This window comes from Rutidosis leptorrhynchoides, chromosome 8 (assembly GCF_046630445.1).
Source record: "Rutidosis leptorrhynchoides isolate AG116_Rl617_1_P2 chromosome 8, CSIRO_AGI_Rlap_v1, whole genome shotgun sequence".
NCBI lineage: Eukaryota > Viridiplantae > Streptophyta > Magnoliopsida > Asterales > Asteraceae > Rutidosis > Rutidosis leptorrhynchoides.
Window position 1 is genome coordinate 123565989 of NC_092340.1, and position 11896 is coordinate 123577884.

At 32.4% G+C, this 11896-nt stretch overlaps 1 non-coding gene across 1 annotated transcript; it reads right to left on the reverse strand.

Moving 5' to 3' along the window:
- Nucleotides 1-9964: 9964 nt before the first annotated feature.
- On the reverse strand, nucleotides 9965-10071 carry LOC139865159 (small nucleolar RNA R71). The gene has a single exon (XR_011764682.1). It is a non-coding gene; the product is annotated as a small nucleolar RNA R71 (small nucleolar RNA).
- Nucleotides 10072-11896: the final 1825 nt, after the last annotated feature.

Here is an 11896-nt window from a genome sequence, read left to right on the forward strand (position 1 = left end):
GCTTATCGTGACGGAAACATATAAAGATTAAAGTTTAAATTTAGTTGGAAATTCCCGGGTCATCACATTATTCAATGGTGATAAAACTCTATTTATCGACTCATATTCGTTATGAAAACATTTTTTATTGTTAGCCATGACGACCTTACTCAAATTTCGGGACGAAATTTCTTTAACGGGGAGGTACTGTGATGACCCGGAAATTTCTGACCAAATTTAAACTTAATCTTTAACGTTTCCAACACGATAAGCAAAGTCTATGAAGTTGAATCTCAAAATTTTAGAACTGTTTCATGTATTCAATTACATTTGACTGCTCTCGACGATTCATGAACAATTATATGTATGTATATATATATATGTACAAGTAAAAACGACTTTCCTACAGTAAAACACTATTTGCTACAGTAAAAAATGACTTTGCTACAGTAAACCACTATTTGCTACAGTAAAACACTATTTGCTACAGTGAAACCGTACTTTGCTACAGTGCTACAGTACTTTGTTACAGTGAACACTATTTGCTACAGTAAAACACTATTTGCTACAGTCACTATTTGCTACAGTAAACACTATTGGATGTGGACGAACTAGCAAACAAAAACGGATAAGGCGGCCATGCGATCGCATGACAAAAACACTGAAAACTCATGCGATCGCATGAGGTACTGTAGCAGGCCACATACTATAAAAGCTCGATCTGGTCTCCACATACTATTATTATTTATTATATTATTATTATTATTAATATTATTGTTATTATTATTATTATTATTATTATTATTATTATTAAGATTAATATTATTATTATTAATCTTATTAAAATATTATTATTAGTAGTATATATACATAAAATACTACGACGAGGTTATGAGCGTGTCACCTTCAAAATGGGTTTTTGAGCGGGATAGAGCTAAGGAAATTATGGGTTATTGCCAAGGAGGTTATGGGTAATGTTCGAGGGTATATTTGTGAATCAAATCTAGTGTTTATCATCTCTGTTGCATCTACATACTTTCCTACAATATTGAATCTCAATATTGATACGTAAGCATTCATATCTTATCTTTTATATATTAATTGTGTATCCATGTCTAGTGCTCGAGTATATATGTTTATGCATGCTTGTATGCTAAATTTTGTCGTTAAATAGTTTATGATGAATCACGAATTTAATATATATATTACTGATAAAAGGTATATGATATGCATGTTTTTGGAAAGCTGACGAAAAATCAATAACTTTTCATTTAGAAATCGCGAAATTTCGATGAACGAATTAAAAGATATGGGCAACTGAATTATGATCAACGTTAATTGAAATTGCTTTTGAATCTGCAATTAAGATTTAAACAACTTGTTTACGATATTGATAAAATGGATTTTTAAATATTACCAGCCGAGTAAATGAATCCTTATTTAAGGCACGTCTCGTTTTGTTGAACAATTGTCAAAATTGACTGTTTTATCTTGTTTTAAAGCCTTATAAAAACTATAGACTAATTTTACAAGAATTTGGAAACTATGTGAAATGTTAAAATGTTTCGATTGCCATGATCATTCAACTATAGTATTAAGTCAGAATGACTCTTTGAAATGACTTTTGATAAACTTTTGTATGTCGATCTCGAGCATTAGGATTGTGATACACTATGACCTGACCTAGCTTGATAGACATTTATTGACCAACATATGTTCTCTAGGTTGAGATATATGGTTATTTGGTAAACCGAGTTTCAGTCACATTTTGGTGAACGACTTTATATGCTGCTAAGGTGAGTTTCATTTGCTCCCTTTTTAAATGCTTTTGCAATATATATTTTTGGGCTGAGAATACATGCACTTTATTTTAAACAATGGACACAAGTACATACTAAATTCTATACTGAGTTTGAACCGAAAATCCCTTAGCTTTGGTAACTAGTAACTGCCGGTTATAAGAACTGGTGGGCGCGAGTAGTAGTATATGGATCCATAGGGCTTGATATCCCAGTCCGAGCTAGAGCACTAGCCTTTTAACGGACATATACTATTTGAGAAGCGTACATGTTGGTTTGCGTGTATTATTAAGATGATTATATAAAGGGTACAAATTATATATACGTTAAGTTTAGTTACCAGGGTGCTCAATTTCGTAGAATATTTTGATAAACGTTTCTGGATGAAACAACTGAAATCTTGTGATCCACCTTTATGTACAGATTATGCAAAACATTAAAACTATGAACTCACCAACCTTTGTGTTGACACTTGTTAGCATGTTTATTCTCAGGTTCCCTAGAAGTCTTCCGCTGTTTGCTTATATGTTTGACAAGCTATATGCATGGAGTCTTACATGGCATATTTTTCAAGGAAACGTTGCATTCACCAAATCATCACCATGTATCTTATTTTGACTGCATTGTCAACGGAAGTACTATTGTAAACTATTAGTTACGGTGATTGTCTATAAGTAGAAATCATCAGATGTCGAAAACCTTTGATTTAAATATTCATTTATGGTGTGCCTTTTTCAAAAGAATGCAATGTTTACAAAACGTATCATATAGAGGTCAAATACCACGCAATGAAATCGATGAATGACGTGTTCGTCCATATGGATTTGGAGCGATCGTCACATTTGTGATACCTTTGGAAAGAAGAAGAAGAATAAGAAAATACAAGAAACAAAAATAGTAAAGATAAACCCGGTGAAGACAGTTCCACCAAAACTTCCACCCAGGGTGGGTGATCCGGGTGAATTTATTGTTCCTTGTCTACTTAGTGATTGTGTCATGTATGACGCACTAGCAGATTTAGGTGCGAGTGTGAGTGTTATGCCTCTTTCATTATATAAGAGATTAGGAGTAGGTGAGTTAAGTCCAACAAACATGAGTGTTAGACTCTTTGATCAAACCATTAAGCACTCAGTTGGAATTACTGACAACCTACCCGTTCAAGTAGGTAATTTAACCTTTCTAGTCGAATTTATTGTCATTGACATAGAAGAGGACTCAAACATTCCTCTAATTTTAGGTCGACCATTCTTAGCATCCACTAGTGCGTTATTTGATGTAAGAGAGGGTAGAATGACACTTAGTGATGGTGACAAATCGATCACCTTTGTGAGTCGAAAGTCTAAATATCCACCAACCAAAACCGTTGAAACAAAAAAGATGATTGGTAAGAACCATATTGTTTTACCAACTCCAACGGTTGTGCTTAACAATAATAAAACGCCTAAGTGTGGGGAAGATGAAGTAACACCTAATGATGACCTGATAACAAAGAACCCCGTTGTTGATGCGAAATTAAATGACCCCGTTATTAATAGTTCAATGAAGAAACTTATTAAACGGATTTGTGATGCTAGAACCAAGGGGAACTTTAAGTTATGTAACCGGTTAGTATCTAATCTATCGCCTAAAGAAAAGGCGAAACTAGTTGAATTTGTGAATATTACACAGGAATCCGACCGGGGCTTAAAGCAAAAGTCACAGATATGCAAGTTGATTATGGTCCAAGAGAAATTGACAATGAAGTTAATCACAATTTCAAAACCACAGCTACCTAAGTGTGGGGAGATTCAAAAGTTCTAAGAAAAAATGCTGTATAGTGTTAGTTGTTTTGTTCTCGTGTAGTTCCAAGAATGGAATCTGATTGGTCTTTTCCGCTAGCAGACACTAAAGAACTAGTTTTCTCCCTCCATTCTGAATTGTTTTTTGTTTTATAGGTTTTGTATGAAATTAATATGCTTTTTAAATTTAAGTTTTGTGTGAATTTAAAAACAAAATTTACTTTATTTCATTAAGTTTAAAAAATGATTTCTAAAATTTATCGTAAGTTGAAGACTATATCATAGAATCGAAATTGCTTTACCCGACGGCGGGGCGAAAAATTTTGTTATCATTATTTTTAATTTTATTGATCTAAAGTATACCAAAAAAAAATTAAAAAAAAAACCCAAAAACGTTTGCTTTTAAAACGATCGCTTTAAAAACGACAAATTTTAAATTTTGTCGAGGGACGGACTAGATAAACATACCGAAACTACCTAAAGTAAAAGGAAACAAAATTTTAAAAAATTATTCATTTAAATTGTTTTAATAAATAAAGGTTTTTATAAATATATATATATATATATATATATATATATATATATATATATATATATATATATATATATATATATATATATATATATATATATATATATATATATATATATATATATATATATATATATATATATATATATATTATATATATGTTTGTAGTTTATCTTATGTACAAAACAGGATAAAACAGCGTATTTTCAAAGAATGACATTAAAGTTCAGCAAAAGCTACTAATTTTGACGATAAGACGCAAAACATATGTGAAATTACAACAAAAGGAATGAACGATGAGGCGCACCATCTATCATTCGACGACCTTAGTAATTGCAAACTCGGTATTTTTAATCACTTTTCTACACTAATCACCCTCATGAATTTATAATTATAGTCTGATTTCATGGAAATGAGGGCATTGCATGATCTCAAGTGTGGAGAAGGGTTATAAATTCTCTCGGGTTTACACTTAGTTTAATTGCCAAATTTTGTGAAAATTTGTAAAATTTTCAACTAAATGAATTCAAAATCATGTTTATGCATATTTATGAACGATAAAACTAGGTTTTATTACCGAAATTATTGTTACCTCGGAGAGAACATAAATTGAGAAACAACCTAAAATGCTTGAATTCATTTAAAATGGAAAAGAGGAGAATAAAAAGGTAAAGAAAGAAATAAATAAAAGCCAAGTGTGGGGAGAATGTACCTAGTTATTCAATTAAAAACTATCTATCACATGTTTCTGTAAAGTTATTGCAGGTGCTTTTGTTTTGGACTAAATTAACTGTTTTACCCGATGAAAGAAAAGAAAAGATGGATCTACACGATGAATCAATTCCATCATTAAAAGAAAGTAAAGTCTTCCGAGAAAAAAATACGCTTCTTGATTTAGGTCAGGAAGTTGTCATCCAGATCAGTTGTAGAGTCTACGAAAAACCTTGAAAAGTTTTCTCGAAAATCAACTGGAAATCCACGGACTTCAGCATCAAACAGGGTCGCCAAGTGGTCAGACTTATCCTAACCATGAGAGGATCTGTCTCGTAAAATGGGGAGGGCGCCGTGCAAATTAGATTGATAAGACTAATGAATCAGACCCCCAGAAAGGATAATCTCCTTAAAAGATTAAAAATCAGCTTTTAAGCCTGATATTACTCAATCCTTGAGATTGACTTTAAAGATTGAGAATTACAAACTCATGGAATTCGATGATATCTAAACTCGAGCTTGAACGAGAAAATATTTTGATCAAATTAAAACCGATTTGTTTTCTGAAAACCTATTTTCAATGCGTTCATTACCATTGAACGTAAAATCCTAAGAATTCACCGGAATTCATTAGGTCACCTGAACCAAATCGGGTGTTAACTGTAAGAACGGTGGTTTCATAGCATGGTCGAACACAGAACCTTGTGCCAGACCGAAAAACTATAGGGTGATCTTTACTATTGCTCCTACAAAGGATAGTAATTGCATCCGACACGATATAGACCATAATAAAATGCATGTCTCGGGACATTGCCTTAACAGTTGCTTGTTCAACGCTTTCCTTTACAACTGGACGGTAGTTTACCGAAAGGTAATATACGGAGCAAGTAAACTGGACGTGTTGCTTTCCCAATACAAGGTTAGCAAGTGGGTGACACAAAACCGCAAGTTTTGAGCTAAATTTTTCAAATCTGAAACCCACAAAACCCACAAAAACAATTTGCAAACACCGGTGAAGGGTTATTCTGGAAAACTTATCTAGGGTAAAAGCTAGAATGAATTTTCAAAAGATCAAATGTTTTCATAAAGATCCAATTTCCTTAAGGATCTAAATTTTATAAGTCATGTGGGACTGTAAACCACATCGTTACTATCATTGTTTATACCACCGTATCAAAATCACTGATGTATAAAGTGTGAGAATAAAAAAGTGATTCGAGTGAAGTGTGATTTTAATTTCAAATTCTGTATTGCTTGAGGACAAGCAACGCTCAAGTGTGGAGATATTTGATAGTGCTCCAAATGAACATATATTTAGGCACAATATCCTTCCAATATGTAAAGCTTTTAGTTACAATTGTTCTATTTTTATGTAATATTCGTTTAAATAAATAAGTGCGAAGACAAAAGAAGAAAACAACGATTTGAAGACGCAAATGACCAAAAAGCTCAAATGTACAAGATATAATTCAAGTGGTTCAATTTATTGATGAGAAACGTCCAAAAATGATAAGAGTACAAGCCGCAAAACGCAAAGTACAAGATATTAAATAGTACGCAAGGACGTTCGAAAAACCAAAACCGGGACCTGAGCCAACTATCAACGCGCGACGCAACGGAGCTAAAATTACAAGTCAACTATGCACAAGAATATAATATAATATTTAAATAATTATATAAATTATTTATATATTATATATTATATTAAATAACGTCGACAAACTAGCAAACAAAAAATATGTGAGCTGGATCTGACGGCCATGCGATCGCATGAGATTTAGGCATAAAACCCATGCGAGTGCATGAGCCCATGCGAGTGCATGAGCCCATGCGAGTGCATGAGATTTGCACTAAAATCTCATGCGATCGCGTGAGTTACTGTAGCAGGCCAAGTTCTATAAAAAGTCAGTTTTTCTGACGAGTTAGGTACACAATTTTTTCAATCCCTCTTTCTCTCTATGTAATATATAATTATAATTATAATTTTAATTATAATTAAGATTAATAATAAATTATGGTTTAGTTAGGCTAATGTAAGAAATGTTTTACGGGTTTTAAAGTCGGAACTCTGTCCGTGTAACGCTACGCGATTAATCACCACTGTAAGCTATCTTCTTTCTTTTTAATTAATGTCTCGTAACTAAGTTATTATTATGCTTATTTAAGCCAAAGTAATCATGATGTTGGACTAAAAATTAAGATTGGGTTATTAGATTTTGTACTATAATTAAGGTTTGGATAAAAGACCGACACTTGTGGACATTGGACTATTGACTATTAATAGATAGGGGGTATTGTCTAATCGAATGACAACTCATTAGAATCTGTCGAACCTATCTTCAAATTTGTTAATCTAATAATTATTAAAATGATTATGTATGTTCTATTTAGTGACGTTTATACGACATCTTTTACGATTATTTAATTAATTATTCGGGTTGGGTAATTGATTATTCATTCTGATCAAGTGGGTAAATTAATATTCATATCTCATTAAAACAGGGGTGGATTACATACAAGGATTATTGGTGTAATTGTTAACAAAGTATTAAAACCTTGGATTACACGTAGTCGATAACCTGGTGTAATTATTAAACAAAGTATTAAAACCTTGTTACAGTTCGAATCCCTAATTAGTTGGAATATTTGACTTCGAGAATAAGGTTAATTTGACGAGCATTTTATAATTATGACCGATGGACTATTATGGACAAAAACCAGATAGGTATCAAATAAACCAGGACAAAGGACAATTAACCCAGGTAACAATTAATTAAAATCAAAACGTCAAACATCATGATTACGGAAGTTTAAATAAGCATAATACTTTTATTTCATATTTCATCGTACCTTTATTTACTGTCATTTTAATTACTGCAATTTACTTTATCGCAATGTCATTTATATTATCGTCATTTATCTTTACGCTTAAGATATAAAATCGAAAAACCGGTCATTAAACGGTAAAAACCCCCTTTTATAATAATATTACTATATATAATAATATATATTTTATATAAATATAGTTGTAAAAAATATAGCGTTAAACTCAGCCGTCTCCCTGTGGAACGAACCGGACTTACTAAAAACTACACTACTGTACTATTAGGTACACTGTCTATAAGTGTTGTAGCATGGTTTAGGTATATCCATTCTATAAATAAATAAATATCTTGTGAAAAATTGTATCGTATTTAATAGTATTTTGTAGCAAAAATATAACTATTTTGTATACACCTCTACGCACATCAAGTATTTTTGGCGCCGCTGCCGGGGACACTAAAACGCCGAAAGCGCGACGCTATATATATAAAAAAATCTATATATTTGTTGTTAAGAGTTGTTAAAAATTTATAAAAGTATTTTTATTTTAGTTTTTAAAATTAAATTTTTATTTAAGTTATTTATATTTTATTTAATCTAAAACAGAAAACAGAAAAAAAAAAAAAAGTAAAAACACGAGGCCCGGTATTGTAGCAGCCCAACTTTGGCCCGAAACCCTAGCCCATGCGATCGCATGAACCCGAAGGCAAAAATCCATGCAATCGCATGAACGTTTCTGACACGCCATATTTGACTTCCTGCTGCAATAATTACGTAATTATTATTATTATTATATATTTAAAACCCTAATTAGGGTTATATTTAATAATAATTTGTTTTAGTTTTATTTAATATGTATTTTTAGTTTAATTAGTTTTTATAAATTATAAAATTAATACTTTTATAAAATAAATAATATAAAAATAATATTTTTATAAAAATTGTACTATTTACAACTTTAAGTATATTTATATATTTTGTATCTTTTTATTTGTTTTAGCGTAATTTTTGTATTTTTCGCTCGTAATTAGTTTTAAGTCATAGTTTTTGCCATAGTTATTTTTATTTCTAGATTTTTAGGCTTTGCCGTAAAATTCCTTAAGTGCTTTTTCTTTAGACTAAGATTTAAGTGCTTTAGAATTTTGCGACGCCGTTTTAAGTTTTTAGTACCTTTTTAAGTTATTGCCATTTAGGATATAGTTTTTCTTTTAAGCTTTAATATTTTTAGACGCAACTTTTAATTATTAGTTTTTAGTTCTTTTTTTATGTTTCGACGCGCTACTTTCTTATTTTTATTTTTCGACGCCTATTATTTTTCGACGTTTTTCAACGCGCTCTTTTTCTTTCTTATTTCTCGACGCTCTAGTTTTTAGGACGTATAATTTTCTATTTCTTCTCTAAAATTTCCGTAAATTTCAACGAAAAATTATTTTAAGTGATTAAATTGATAGACATCTAAAAATTTTCTGCTTCGTAGTAATAGTTGGATTTGTTAGTGGCTGAGTTGTGAGCTTCCAATTTAAAGGGTCTTGGCTCCCTGCTACATCTATTGGCTATTCGAAACGTGGGCAAAAGCAGAAAAGTCTGTTAATTTGATAACTTTAATAATTTTTATCTTTTATAACTAATAGGATATTCAGTGAATGCACCTAGCAAAATGAAACCACCTTTCGTACGTTCACCACCTGTAACTCGATCAAGACATCTAGCCAATATTGTCGCCGTTTATTTTTCTTTAGAAACTCCATCCAGTCGACCAAGTACTCCAATTCAAATTTCCGATAATCCATTTTTTGAACCCGAACACAATTGAGAATCCGGAGGATATTCAGGGACAATTCAGAGATCCTGAACCATTAATCTTTCCTCCGGAACCACCAATCATTCAAACAGAGATTGTAGAGGAACCAACCATTAAATCAGAATCCTCTAGTGATTCAGATTCAACAAATTCAATTATGGAGAATCTAGAACCTCTAAGTATGGAAGACCGAATGCGAGCTAAACGCACTGGCCAAGGTCACGCAATTACTCAACCAGACATTAATGCGCCAGATTATGAAATTAAAGGACAAATTCTACACATGGTAACTAATCAATGCCAATTTAGTGGTGCGCCGAAGGAAGATCCAAATGAACATCTTCGGACCTTTAATAGGATCTGTACTCTATTTAAAATTCGAGAAGTTGAGGATGAACAGATATATCTCATGTTATTTCCCTGGACTTTAAAGGGAGAAGCCAAAGATTGGTTAGAATCGTTATCTGAAGGGGCGATTGATACATGGGATGTTTTAGTTGAAAAATTTCTTAAACAATTCTTTCCGGCATCTAAAGCAGTGAGACTTCAAGGAGAAATAGTTATGTTCGCACAAAAGCCAAATGAAACTCTTTATGAGGCATGGACAAGATTTGGAAAGTTATTAAGAGGATGTCCGCAACATGGTTTAGACACTTGTCAAATAGTACAAATATTCTACCAAGGATGCGACATCACTACAAGAAAAGACATCGATATAGCAGCTGATGGTTCCATTATGAAGAAAACCGCAACTGACGCTTACAAAATTATTGATAACACTGCTTCCCACTCACATGAGTGGTACCAAGAAAAAGATATCATTAGATCATCTAAAACAGCTAGAGCCGATTCTAGCCATGACTTCGATTCCATTTCTGCAAAGATAGATGCTGTCGAGAGACGAATGGAAAAGTTGACTAAGGATATACACTCAATACGAATTAGTTGTGAGCAGTGTTGAGGACCACATTTGACAAAAGATTGTCTCAGTATTGAACTAACAATGGAACAAAGAGAGAATGTTTCATATCTGAACCAAAGGCCTGGAAATAATTATCAGAATAATTATCAACCGCCAAGACCAATCTACAATCAAAATCAGAATTATAACCGAAATGTTCCATACAACAACCAACAAGGTCCTAGCAATCAACAAGTATCCAATAATACTTACAATCAGAAAAGACCTATTTTTTAAAACAAACCACCACAAACCGATGATAAAAAGCTAAATTTAGAAGATATGATGTCAACGCTAGTTGAATCTCAAACGCAATTTTTCACATCTCAGAAACAAACCAATGAACAAGATGCTCAAGCATTTAGAAATCAACAAGCTTCGATTCAAAATTTAGAACAAGAAGTAAGCAACCTAGCAAGGTTAATAGGTGAAAGAAAACCGGGAAGTTTACCTAGTGATACAAATGCTAACCCCCGAAATGAAACAGCTAAAGCCATTACCACAAGAAGTGGTATTACACTTAAACCACCTGAAATGCCTGTAATCTCTGATGACTCTATTCCTACTCCACAAGAACCACAACCTGAGCAAGATAAGGAAACAGAACCAGTAGTTGAAAAGGTTAATGAAGATAACACAGTTAAGGCAAAACCTTATATTAAACCATACCAACCACCACTTCCTTACCCGAGTAAAATGAAAAAAGAATGACTTGAAGCCGAGCAATCCAAATTCTTGGATATGTTTAAACAAATAAATGTAAATCTTTCTTTCATTGATGGAATATCAGGAATGCCTAGATATGCTAAATTCTTGAAAGATCTAATCACAAATAGAAAGAAAATGGAAGAACTCTCGGCTGTTACTATGAATGCTAATTGCTCTGCAGTACTATTGAATAAGATACCAGAAAAATTATCTGATCCAGGAAGTTTCACAATTCCATGTTTTCTGGGTAGTCTTAGTTCAATAGAAGCATTGGCAGACTTAGGTGCTAGTATAAATTTAATGCCATATTCACTATACGCTAAACTAGACCTTGGAGAATTGAAACCAACACGAATAAGCATACAACTAGCAGATCGATCAGTAAAATATCCTAGAGGTGTAATGGAGAACATGCTAGTTAAAGTTGGTACTTTAGTATTTCCAGTAGATTTTGTTATTTTGGACATGGAAGAAGATTCTCGAGTTCCTCTCATATTAGGAAGACCATTCTTAAACACGGCTAAAGCAATAATAGACGTGTTTGGTAAGAAACTGACCCTAAGTATAGAGGACGAGAGTGTCACCTTTTCAGTTGATAGAGCCATGCAACAACCGCAATCTGTAGATGATACATGTTATTATATTCAAACTATAGATTCACATGCAGAATTGTTAGAAGAATTTCCAGAATTACAAGGAACGAGAGAATGTTCTTTAGGAGAAGGAACTGAACCAATTGATGAAACTGAAATGTTAGCTACACTTATGGCTAATGGATATGAACCAACAACAGAAGAAATTCAA